The sequence below is a fragment of the Lissotriton helveticus genome, chromosome 8, assembly GCF_964261635.1.
Source record: "Lissotriton helveticus chromosome 8, aLisHel1.1, whole genome shotgun sequence".
In the NCBI taxonomy this organism is placed as follows: domain Eukaryota; kingdom Metazoa; phylum Chordata; class Amphibia; order Caudata; family Salamandridae; genus Lissotriton; species Lissotriton helveticus.
In genome coordinates, this window is record NC_136069.1 from 247,363,457 (window position 1) to 247,376,412 (window position 12,956).

The window sequence follows — 12,956 nt, forward strand, 5'->3', positions numbered from 1 at the left end:
AGATCCAGAATTCTGTTGGATACAGTTTCTGCCTGTGTATTCCTCACCTTATGAATATCCCCCTGCGCCAGTGTTGTGAACGTATCTAGGACCCTATTTAAATATTCCCGATTTATGACCTTATGTGGTTATATCAAATCATATCCTTATAAAGGCATAAGAATCATACCCATATTAAGTCATAGCCAGTGCAGTCCAAATACGGCAAGGCTACTCCCATAGACTCCTAGAAAGTACAACGCATTCTTTAAACAAACCAAGCCTCCAGCAGCCCGGGAATTCCCCCTGCTTCTGTATTAATTTGTCCTAGAACTCCTGGAGTCCTGAAAGAACTACGAGTTCTTAGTGACATCTTATGTCCAACCTTACGTCAAACTCGGCACCTTCCAGGTATAAATATACCAGCATCTGCCTTAAGCAACACACGGTGGTTTGGAGCAGATCGGCTATCTACTTGCTCGACGCCCTACTGAAATGAGTGCCGAACAAAGCCGACCCTCCCATTAATGCACTGAGAGAGACACTGTCTTTTTTCCTGCCGAGAAATCTAGCTCCAGTGTTTTCCGGTCACCCTTGCGGGTTGCTGGGAGATCGAGTCCAGAGAGAGAGATACAAGACCTCCTTCATTCTATAACCAAGGTACGGAGCTGATTAGACCCTTAGAGAATTCTTTATTCAGATTCTTGGCAGAAACTATCTTAACTCAAACTACATCTCATTTACTCCGTCCCATGTACTAGGTTTAGGTTAGGTACACCGGGGAGGGGTATTTTAGAAGCACCAGTTGAGTACGTTTAGCCAACTTTTATCATTGTATGTATTTTATCCGTTTTAAGTATCTTATGGCTTAGAAACCATATAAATGCTTTTACAGTATTATTTCATAATACTCCTTTTACTGTGCGCACTTTACTTTATGACAAGTATTGCAATTGTAGCGATTCACTTCTCTTGCATGAGAAAGAAGACTGCTCAATAAATAACCACTTTTATTGAAAACACCCGTCTCTCTATTTCGCTGCATTCCTGGTGAAACTAAGCATGCACGATTGACTGAGTGCAATAGCTATCTATTGTTTCTGTGACTCTGGAGATATACTCCTTGTTCTAGGGGAGCAAAGTTGTCATGTTTATGCGGTTGTCAGAAACTAATCCCTTCTTGTCTATTCAGGAAAGTTAACACCTTCTTGTTTACTCGAGAACGTTTCTAGTGACCTCTGAGCTAGCTCAATCAATCAATTATAGCATTTATATAGCGCGCTACTCACCCTGAGGGGTCTCAAGGCGCTGGGGGGGGGGGAGTCCGCTAATGCTCGAAAAGCCAGGTCTTGAGTTGCTTCCTGAAGGAGAGATGGTCCTGGGTCATCCAAAGGTGGATGGGAAGGGAGTTCCATGTCTTGGTTGCCAGGTAGGAGAAAGATCTTCCTCCGGTGGTGGTTCTGCGGATGCGTGGAACTGCGGCGAGGGCGAGGCTGGTTGATCGTAGCTGGCGGGTGGGAGCGTAGAAGGTCAGGCGGTTGTTGAGGTACTTGGGGCCCAGGTCGTGGAGAGCCTTGTGTGCGTGGGTCAAGAGTCTGAACGTGATCCTCTTGCTGACGGGGAGCCAGTGCAGGTCTCTCAGGTGTCCGGAAATGTGGCTGTGTCGGGGGATGTCCAGGATGTGTTGGAGTCTTTTCTGAAGTTTGGCTGTGGTTCCGGCGTAGAGGATGTTTCCGTAGTCCAGTCGGCTGGTGACGAGTGCCTGGGTGACCGTTTTCCTGGTTTCGGGTGGGATCCACCGGAAGATCTTTCGGAGCATGCGCAGGGTGTTGAAGCAGGATGTTGAGACGGCGTTGACTTGTCTGGTCATCGTGAGGGAGGAGTCCAGGATGAAGCCCAGGTTACGTGTGTGGTCCGTTGGTTTGGGAGTGGTGCCCAGGGCAGGGGGCCACCAGGAGTCGTCCCAGGCGGAGGGCGATGATCCCAGGATGAGGACTTCCGTCTTGTCCGAGTTCAGTTTCAGGCAGCTGTTCCTCATCCACTCGGCTACGTCTTTCATCCCTTCGTGTAGGTTGGTTCTGGCGGGGTCGTTGGTGAGGGAGAGGATCAGCTGGGTGTTGTCGGCGTAGGAGATGATGCTGAGGTTGTGTTGGCGAGCGATGGCTGCGAGGTGGCTCATGTAGACGTTGAAGAGGGTGGGGCTGAGTGATGATCCTTGTGGTACGCCGCAGATGACCTCGGTGGCCTCGGATCTGAACGGGGGGAGGCGGACACTCTGGGTTCTTCCGGCGAGGAACAAGATGATCCACTCCAGTGCCTTCTCTTGGATTCCGATGTTGCTGGGGCGCTGCGCTAGGGTGCGGTGGCAGACAGTGTCGAACGCTGGGGAGAGGTCCAGGAGGATGAGGGCCGCTGTTTCCCCGTTGTCGAGCATGGATCGGATGTCGTCAGTGGCTGCGATGAGGGCGGTCTCGGTGCTGTGGTTGACTTGGAAACCGGACTGCGAGAGGTCGAGGGATACGTTCGTCTTGAGGAAGGCGGACAGCTGTTTGTTGACGGTCTTCTCGATGACTTTGGCAGGAAAAGGGAGGAACGAGATGGGGCGGTAGTTTTTCAGGTCGGTGGGGTCCGCTGATGGTTTCTTTAGGAGGGCGCTGAGCTCGGCGTGCTTCCAGCTCTCCGGGAAGGTGGCGGTGTTGAAGGAGCTGTTGATGATGTCCCGGAGTTGGGGTGCGATGATGGAGTCGGCCTTGTTGAAGACGTGGAGGGGGCAGGGGTCGGTTGGTGATCCGGAGTGGATGGTGTTCATCATGCGGGTGGTGTCTTTGGTGCTGACCGGGGTCCAGGAGCGGAGGATGGTGGTGGGCGGTGTTGGTTGGGTGGTTGGGGGCGTGGTTTGTGCTCCGAAGCTGTTGTGTATGTCGGCGATCTTGCTGTGAAAGAATGAGGCGAGTGAGTCGCAGAGGTCTTGCGAGGGAGTGATGTCGTTGTTTCCGGCGCTGGGGTTGGAGAGCTCTTTGACGATGCTGAAGAGTTCCTTGCTGTTGTGGGCGTTGTTGTCCAGTCGTTCTTTGAATGCTGTCTTCTTGGTGGTGCCGATCAGCTGGTGGTGTTTGCAGGTGGTGTGCTTGAGGGCAGTCATGTTGTCAGTGGTCTGGTCGTTGCGCCAGGTTTTCTCGAGGGTGCGGCAGTTCTTCTTGGAGTTGAACCAAGAGGTTTTCTTGCTGCCGGGTCTGCTGGGAGGGGTCTTCAGTGGAGCAAGGTCGTCTGCGCAGTTGGTGATCCACTGTGTGAGGTTGCTGGCTGCTTCGTCGGGGTCCGTTGTGCTGGCGGGAGGGTTCTGGCTGAGGGAGGTGGTGCGCTGGTCGGCAGTGATCTTGTTCCAGTTCTGCGAGGAACCTGTTGCGGGTGGTGGTGGGTCGTGGTTCTTCTGAAGCTGAAGTGGACGCAGCTGTGGTCAGTCCAATGAAGTCCGGTGGAGTGGCTGAAGGAGATGTGGTTGCTGGAGGAGAAGACTGGGTCAAGCGTGTGGCCGGCGTAGTGGGTGGGGGTGTTCACCAGTTGCTTGAGTCCGAGGTTGGCGAGGTTGTCCAGCAGGGTGGTGGTGTTGCTGTCCTTGTTGTTCTCCAGGTGGAAGTTGAGGTCCCCTAGGAGGATGTAGTCAGCGGAGGGGAGGGCGTGCGGGCTGATGAAGTCGGCGATGTCTTCGCTGAATTGTGTGCGTGGTCCCGGGGGTCTGTAGATGAGGGTGCCTCTAAGGGTGGTCTTGGGGTCGGTGTGTATCTGGAAGTGGAGGTGTTCGGCGGCGGTGAGGGTGTCGTCAGAGTTGGTCGTGATGCGGATGGTGTTCTTGTGTATGATGGCGATGCCTCCTCCAGTTTGGTTGACGCGGTCCCTCCGGATGATCTTGTATCCGTCCGGGATGGCGATGGCGATGTCGGGCGCTGAGGAGGCGTTCATCCAGGTTTCTGTGAGGAAGGCGACGTCTGGTGATGTTGTGTCGAGCAGGTTCCAGAGTTCCACGGCGTGTCTGTGGACGGAGCGGGTGTTGAGGAGGATGCACTTGAGGTGGTTGCTGCTGGTGCTCCGCTTGGCGGGCGCGGTGCAGGTCCGGAGGCAGGTGAATCGGCAGGCTAGGCAAGTGAAGGGTCCGTGGGTGCGTTTCGGGGTGGCTCGGTAGCAGGCGGGTTCCGGGCGCAATTGAGTGCGTTGAGGGTGGTGGCGTCGTAGGTTCGTTGGGTGGGCTGGCATCGGCGGAGACCAGGGGTCCTGGCGCTGGGCGCGGTCCAGGCGCGGACGGTCGCAGACGGGCTTGCCTTTGGCGCGCCTTTGGCGCGCCTGCTGTGTGTAACCGCTGCGCGTGCGCGCGGTCTCCATTTAAGGCGAAGTGGGAGGGAGGAGCAGCTGGGAGGTGGGAGCGGGGGGGACACAGAAAGAAAAGGGGGCGGGCCGCGATGACACAGCAGCGGAGGGGGGGTTGCACAAGGGGAGCTAAATACTCAATACTAAATACAAATAAAAATAACAATCAGAGGCACAGGAGGAGAAATACTAAATAGCAGACAGAGGCACAGGAGGAGAAATACAAAATAACAATCAGAGGCACAGGAGGGCAAAAAACGGAACAACGAGCAGCAGCGAGGGGGCACAGACTCGCCTACAGCTGGACGGCCGTGCAGCGTGGGGGTGTCCTGAGGTCAGGTCACACTCACCTGCGCCGCGCAGTCTCCATTTAAGGCCAAGTGGGAGGGAGGAGCAGCTGGGAGGGTGGAGCGGGGAGGACACAGAAAGAAAAGGGGGCGGCCGCGATGACACAGCGGCGGGAAGCGGGTAGCGGAGGGGGGTCGCACAAGGGGAGCTAAATACTCAATACTAAATACAAATAAAAATAACAATCAGAGGCACAGGAGGAGAAATACTAAATAGCAGACAGAGGCACAGGAGGAGAAATACAAAATAACAATCAGAGGCACAGGAGGGCAAAAAACAGAACAACGAGCAGCATCGAGGGGGAACAGACTCGCCTACAGCTGGAGGGCCGTGCGGCGTGGGGGTGTCCTGAGGCATTCATAATTAAGTCTAACATATTCAATAGAGACCTAGTCGACCTCAGTCCTACGTATAAACTATCGTTTATGTTATTCCAATGCGCAGAGCCTATTGGGAATATAGGAACCACACTACACCAGCATTCTGGAAATCTTACATAGCTCTCTGCGCAGACGAGGTTGTCACAGCGTCATGGCTCCGCACGCGACTCTGCATGATGTCACCGGAGCCATAAGAAGACCACATCGGCGTGATGACGTCAGTTCAACCCATTTTTTTCATGCCACAAAGGCAAAATGGGCGGACCGACCATAGAGACAACGTATACATAGTATACAGAATTCACACAAATACACTCAGTGTATAATGTAAGAAGAAAGCTTGCACTTCAAGCAAGACAATAGTAAATAAATAGAGGTAACAAAGTCTTGAGTACACATAATACATCAAAACAATCTAAAACCTCAGCTTTTATGGTATAAAAGGGTGGACAACGGGGAGGTGGGTGGGTCTGTGAGGGATCCACAGGCAGAAACTGTATCCACTAGAAAAAGTGTTACCGAAGGTAAGTAACTTGTTCTTCTGATGGATACATCTGCTTGTGGATTCCTCACCTTATGAATAGAATCCCACAGCAGTAACTCTCCCAGAGGAGGATGCCCACCCTTCTATACCAAAAAGTCCTCTAAAACAGAGCGCGCAAAATGGCCGTCCCTCCTCACCTTGGAATCCAAGCAGTAATGCTTTGCGAAAGTGTGGCGGGAGGCACAAGTTGCGGCTTTACAGATGTCCAACACAGGAACACCCCTGGACAAGGCAGAAGTAGATGATTTAGCCCTGGTGGAATGAGCCCTAATGCCTACAGGAGGCTCCTTACCAGCCAGGGAGTAGCATAACTTAATGCACAAGATGATCCATCTTGACAAAGTGCACATGTGCACTGCCTTGCCCTTCATTCGACCAGCATATCCAAGAAAGAGCTGGTCATCCTGGCGGAAGTCCTTTGTCCTGTCCAAATAGAAGCTAATCGCCTTCTTTGGATCTAAACGATGGAGTCTCTCCTCCTCTTTGGATGGGTGAGGGGGAGGATAGAAAGTAGGAAGGCTAATGGATTGACCTTGGTGGAAGGGAGTCACCACCTTAGGCAGAAAAGCAGCCCTGGTCCTGAGTACCATTCTTCAGCATGTATGGTCAGAAAAGGCGGCTTTGAACTCAAAGCCTGGAGCTCACTCACCCTCCTGGCCGAAGGGATAGCTACCAGGAAGACCATTTTAAAAGTTAAAAGCTTTAAAGGACAACTATGCATATGTTCGAATGTGGAACCCATCAAAAAAGTTAACACCAGATTTAAATCCCACTGGGGGGTTAATAAAAGGAGTGGGAGGAAACATATTTGTCAGCCCTTTAATGAATCTTAAGTTTATAGGAGACTTAAATAAAGAAGGCTGATCAGGCAAACACAAACATGCCGACAATGCTGACAAATACCCCTTTACAGTGGCCACAGCACAACCCTGCTGGGCCAAATGAAGAGAAAAACAAAGAACATCAGAAAGATGGGCTTTTAGGGGATCAATAGATTTCTCTCCGCACCACTTCGGTCTTGGCGAATCTTCCTCAGAACCTGAGGAATCAAGGGTATGGAAGGAAGCGCGTAAAGGAGTTGTGAGCTCCAACTAACAGAAACGCGTCCCCCAGTGCTCCCTGCCTCGGAAACTGGAAACTGCAGAATGACGGGCAGTGCACGTTCTCTAGAGTGGCAAACAGGTCCACCCGAGGAGTCCCCCATGTTTGGAAGACGTGTCGAACTACCTCTGGATGAAGCCTCCACTCATGGTCGTAGGAGAACTGTCGACTGAGACTGTCTGCACGCACGTTTAGTACTCCAGCCAGATGATTTGCCATCAGACAAATCCGATGGTCCCGAGCCCAGGACCAGTGTCGTAACGCCTCTCGACAGAAACGGTACGACCCTACTCGTCGCTGCTTGTTGACATAACACATCGCAGCAGTGTTGTCCGTCAAGAACTGAACCGACTGACTGCGAAGGGAAGGGAGAAAGGTCTTGAGCGCTAAACGTATCGCCTGCAATTTCAGAAGGTTGATGTGAAACAACCTTTCCTCTGGAGACCAAAGACCATGATCTCCTAGATGTGCACCCCAACCCCGGGTAGAGGCATCCATTATCACTGTGGCCACAGATGGAGGAAGATCAAAGGGCTTTCTTTGAGTCATATTGCCCTTCACGCTCCACCAAGACAGATCCGCTGCAGGGTCTCTGGAGATCCTCACAGACTTCCTGAGATCTCCGTTGTGCTGATACCACTGCCTGCAGAGACACCACTGTAGCGCCCTCATGTGCCAGCGTGCATGGATGACCAGGATGCAGGAAGCGAACAGACCGAGCAGGCGAAGGACCTTCAGAACTGGAACAATCGCTCCATTGTAAAACAAAATAATCATTTCTTGTATGTTGAGAATCCTTTGTGGAGGAGGGAATGCTCGACACACAGTGGTATCCAGTACTGCCCCTATGAACAGGTTGCGCTGTGAGGGCACCAGGTGAGACTTGGGTATATTTATTGAAAAACCCAATTTGTACAACAGCTGGACTGTAACCTGCAAATGATGACTCACCATCTCCGGAGACTCTGCCTTCAACAGCCAGTCGTCCAGGTAGGGGAAAACCGGAATCCCCGATCTTCTGAGATGGGCAGCCACCACTGCCATCACCTTGGTGAAGACTCGAGGTGAAGTAGTAAGACCAAACGGGAGGACCGCAAACTGGCAGTGTTGCAATCCAACCGTAAAACAGAGATAATTCCTGTGAGACTTCAGGATTGGGATGTGAAAATACGCTTCCTGCAAGTCAATGGACACCATCCAGTCCTCTTGTTGCAGCGCCTGAAAAACTTGCGCTAGAGTGAGCATCTTGAACCTCTCCTGTTTGAGAAACAGATTCAAGATTCTGAGATCCAGGATGGGACGTAACCTGCCATCCTTCTTGGGGATCAGGAAATACCGGGAGTAGCACCCCTGACCCCTTTCCTGCTCCGGAACCACCTCTATTGTTCCTTTTTGCAACAGAGTAAGAACATCCTTTTGAAGGAGAAGCAAATGATCCTCCGAGCAAAAACCCCTGTAAGGAGGGTAAGGAGTAGGGAATTCCCTGAAGGGAAGGGCGTACCCATTTTCTACAAGATCTAGAACCCAAAGGTCCAAAGTGATTAATCTCCAATCTTATAGATAAGCCGGCCTCCCACAGGACCCACATGCTCCAGGATGGCGGATCTAGGGCTGCTTTGCTGCATTACTGGGAGGGGTAGGGGAGGTAGAAGAGGAGGAGGAAGAGGGATGTCGTCCAGCTCCATGAAGGCGACCTCTGCCTTTAACTCTGTAGGATTTATACAAAGGGTTTTGCTGCTGTTGTTGTTGCTGAGGCTGATGGGAGCGAAAGGAAGATTTCCCCAAACCACGGTATCTTCTGTAACCATATCCTCTTGTCCGACAGCTACCTGCGTCGAACGAACCTGGGTAGAATGGATGCCAGATGGAGCCGGGGACTGCTCATACGGAGTCGACAACCTCGGTTCCGGAAACTGGCATGATGGCGCCATCTGCATATATGGCATAAAGGGGGCCGGAGGATAATGCTGAGGCACACCCAAATAATGCAAAGGGCCCATGGGACCCAAAGGTGCTCCAGAGGGGCATGTGGCTATGGTAAAAATACCATACATCACATTCATGAAATGTGACTGATCCGAACCGGGCGCCAGGAACAAAGGATACTGTGCTGGTTCGACTTCCTTAAGAGGAGTCTCCGAAGACAGGTACACTGGAGTCACAGGAGGAGCCTCAGGAGCAGCTGGAACAGCTGGAGACTACATCTACAGAATTCGAAGCCTCATCCGAAGCCGGAGAATCAACTGGCGCTGGAGACTGCGCCAGAGAACCCACATAAGGAGACCGGACTGGCGACTCAGAAGACGAAGGAGAAACAAAGTCCTTGACATGACGTCAAGGTGCCAGAGAAGGCGACTTCAAAGCTCGAAACTTTGATGATCGACATCGAGACCCATGCCTCTTCTTCTTCTTGTGCCTTTTCTTGGATCCATGCAAAGACGACGACCTCGACTTCGATCTCTTATGAACTCTTTTCTCCTTTCTCACCTTAGACATGAAGAGTTTAGCCTCCCTTTCCTTCAGAGCCTTCGGGTTCATCTTCCTACAAGATGAACAACCTTCGATGTTGTGATCACTCGAAAGGCACCAAAGACAGTCATCATGCGTGTCAGTGATCAACATGTGACCTCCGCATTCCTTACAAGGTTTGAAACCCGATCTCCTAGGAACAGACATATTCGAAAACAGGCACAACCAAAGTCTCGAAACAAAGTAGCAGTAGAAAGATAGGAGAGTCCCAGAAAAACCTTTAGCTTGTAGCGCAGAAAAAAAGGAACTGACAACATTACGCCGACGTGGTCTTCTTATGGCTCCGGTGATGTCATGCGGAGTCGTGTGCGGAGCCCTGACGCTGTGACGATCTCGTCGGCGCAGGGAGAAACGAAAAATTTCCGGAATGCTGCCGCAGGGGGATATTCATAAGGTGAGGAATCCACAGGCAGATGTATCCATCAGAAGACTATCAGCATGTCAAGTACCATCTGCAGATGTAACAATACGCATGGAATTCATCAGCACTCTACTGGGCCACCAACACTGTATAAACTATACAAGAGAGTCAAAATATTTACTTGCGAGTCATGGGGAGGGTTGTCTGGATGATTAATTCTCGGGTGGGTTAATCCTTGCTTCTGAGTTCTTAATAGAAATAAAACTTTTCATTACAATAGCTAGAAAATCTTTCATTCTCTGTCAGGACGACTGGAGGCGAGGATTATGCTGGTTAAAAGCTCACTTACCATTAGCTGAGCCATATCAAACACTGGCTTATAGTAGAACCGTTAAATGGTAGAATCAGAGGATCAATCGGCCGCAATCATGATATCTTCCAGCTGGGCCCCCAAAAAGAATGCTTTAGAAGCCATCACACCATGGGTAGAGTGTGCACCAAAGATACTAAAATCCACCCTGCTTCCTGCATTACCCAACAGCTTTCTGAAAGCGATTAGAGTTGTCGCTCCCCGGGGGCCAGAAGTCGTCAGACACCTGCTCATAGGCTTTGAGACACTAAACTAATGACAACTTAAGAGAGTCACGGAATGCTGGGCATTCAATAACCCTGGTATTAGACTTCATACACCTGGCCAGCGTGAAAGACACTCCTAGAAGGATCTTCCCGTAATTTCGAGAGCTTGAGCGTCTGAAACTCTCATGCATGACACCATGCAGAACGTCACAAATTTCACCAATAACTCCTTTCTTGAATGGAATCGGTTAGTTTGCCAGGAGAGAAAAGGGTTTAAAACCCTGTTAACAAACCAAAGAGCCAAATAACGTGGCTTTGGAGGCAAGAAGAGCCTGATCCCAAGGAGAAGTCTACACACAAATGGGTGTTACCCCAAAGGGGACCCCTCTACTGGTACATGACCTCCAGAGATAGCTGAGCCGAAGGTGTTAACTGACCGCGATACCATGCCTTTTTTGCCAGGGCAGCCCAAAAAATAAAAAGGTGCATTATCCTAGTTCTTACGGTATCGGAACCCCGTCACACACACCAACAATACCATCTATTCCAAGCCGATCGATACCGCTGGAATTGTCTGAATCACTTCACTTGTAGAGTAAGATGGTTAGTAGTTGTGTTCTAACTGTCATTAGCAGCACTGGAAGGGGCAATGGGTGATGCAAGCTGCAGTGGCCTCCTGATGAGGGCCCTGGCACTTTTTTTTGCACAGATTCAGCACTGGGGAAAGGGATCAGAAAATCCCAAGAAATTTTCAGAAGAACCAGAAACCAAACTTGAGATTTCCAGATTGAGGTGATCAACATCACCTCTTCCCGTTGGCGCTTGACCTGGGCTGAAGCTCTGGTGTATATTGCAAACAGGGGAAGGCGTAGCCCTTCTCTAGTTGCCAATCTCGTAGAAAGGCATCTGCCGGGGTCACTAGGGGATCCGGCCTCGAACTGAAGTACCTGCGCGGTTGATGATCCAATCTGGAGGCACAAAGGTCCACTGAAAACAGACTCCAGCAATCCTGGAGACTGTCAAACACCTCTGAATGGGGTTTCCATAGAATGGAGTTCTTGAAGTGATGGGATTGCCAGTCTGCCACTGTGTTCTCCTGCTCTGGAAGGTATTCTGCCATGACTGATATCAGATTATCCAGGCAGAACTGCCAAAAGTTAGTAGCTATAACCAAGAAGCCCTTGGACCGGTTATCCCCCAGGTGGTTTATGCATCTGACAGCTGAGATATCGTCCATCTTTTATAGGACACAGGACTGGATTATGTCTCATGTCCAAAACCGGACTGCGAAGGACCCTGCCAGGAGTTCCATGCAATTGATATGTAACTCCTGTTCCTGAGAGGACCACAAGCCTACTGTGGAAAAATCTCCACACCATATGACCAAGCCTGATCTTCTAGCTTCAGACTTTAAAGTGGGATCCGGCGGAGCTGAAAATCGCTCTCCTGTTCCTCGCTTCCATATGTGCAATCCAGCAGTGGATCTCTTCGCATGCGTCCTGAAAAAGGACCACTGACTGGGAATAAGAGAGTCCCTTCCGTAGGTGCTTCACCTTAAAGCCTTGGTAGTGTAGGGCCCCCTGGAAGGACGAGGAGAGGAGGTCCACCAGAAGGGCAATTTGCCTCAAGGACACTCTGTGCATAGTCAGCGTTCACCACACATCGTGCCTTAATTTTGCCACCTCCTTGAGGGAAGACTCAATGTAGCCTCTTAGTGACATCTTATGTCCAACCTTACGTCAAACTCGGCACCTTCCAGGTATAAATATACCAGCATCTGCCTTAAGCAACACACGGTGGTTTGGAGCAGATCGGCTATCTACTTGCTCGACGCCCTACTGAAATGAGTGCCGAACAAAGCCGACCCTCCCATTGATGCACTGAGAGAGACACTGTCTTTTTTCCTGCCGAGAAATCTAGCTCCAGTGTTTTCCGTTCACCCTTGCGGGTTGCTGGGAGATCGAGTCCAGAGAGAGAGATACAAGACCTCCTTCATTCTATAACCAAGGTACGGAGCTGATTAGACCCTTAGAGAATTCTTTATTCAGATTCTTGGCAGAAACTATCTTAACTCAAACTACATCTCATTTACTCCGTCCCATGTACTAGGTTTAGGTTAGGTACACCGGGGAGGGGTATTTTAGAAGCACCAGTTGAGTACGTTTAGCCAACTTTTATCATTGTATGTATTTTATCCGTTTTAAGTATCTTATGGCTTAGAAACCATATAAATGCTTTTACAGTATTATTTCATAATACTCCTTTTACTGTGCGCACTTTACTTTATGACAAGTATTGCAATTGTAGCGATTCACTTCTCTTGCATGAGAAAGAAGACTGCTCAATAAATAACCACTTTTATTGAAAACACCCGTCTCTCTATTTCGCTGCATTCCTGGTGAAACTAAGCATGCACGATTGACTGAGTGCAATAGCTATCTATTGTTTCTGTGACTCTGGAGATATACTCCTTGTTCTAGGGGAGCAAAGTTGTCATGTTTATGCGGTTGTCAGAAACTAATCCCTTCTTGTCTATTCAGGAAAGTTAACACCTTCTTGTTTACTCGAGAACGTTTCTAGTGACCTCTGAGCTAGCTCAATCAATCAATTATAGCATTTATATAGCGCGCTACTCACCCTGAGGGGTCTCAAGGCGCTGGGGGGGGGGGAGTCCGCTAATGCTCGAAAAGCCAGGTCTTGAGTTGCTTCCTGAAGGAGAGATGGTCCTGGGTCATCCAAAGGTGGATGGGAAGGGAGTTCCATGTCTTGGTTGCCA

At 50.4% G+C, this 12,956-nt stretch overlaps 1 protein-coding gene across 2 annotated transcripts in view; it reads right to left on the reverse strand.

Annotated features, from left to right (window-relative positions):
- The window catches only part of PGR (progesterone receptor), a 653,985-nt gene that overhangs the window by 231,984 nt on the left and 409,045 nt on the right, over positions 1–12,956 (reverse strand). The gene's annotated exons all lie outside the window — the stretch shown is intronic.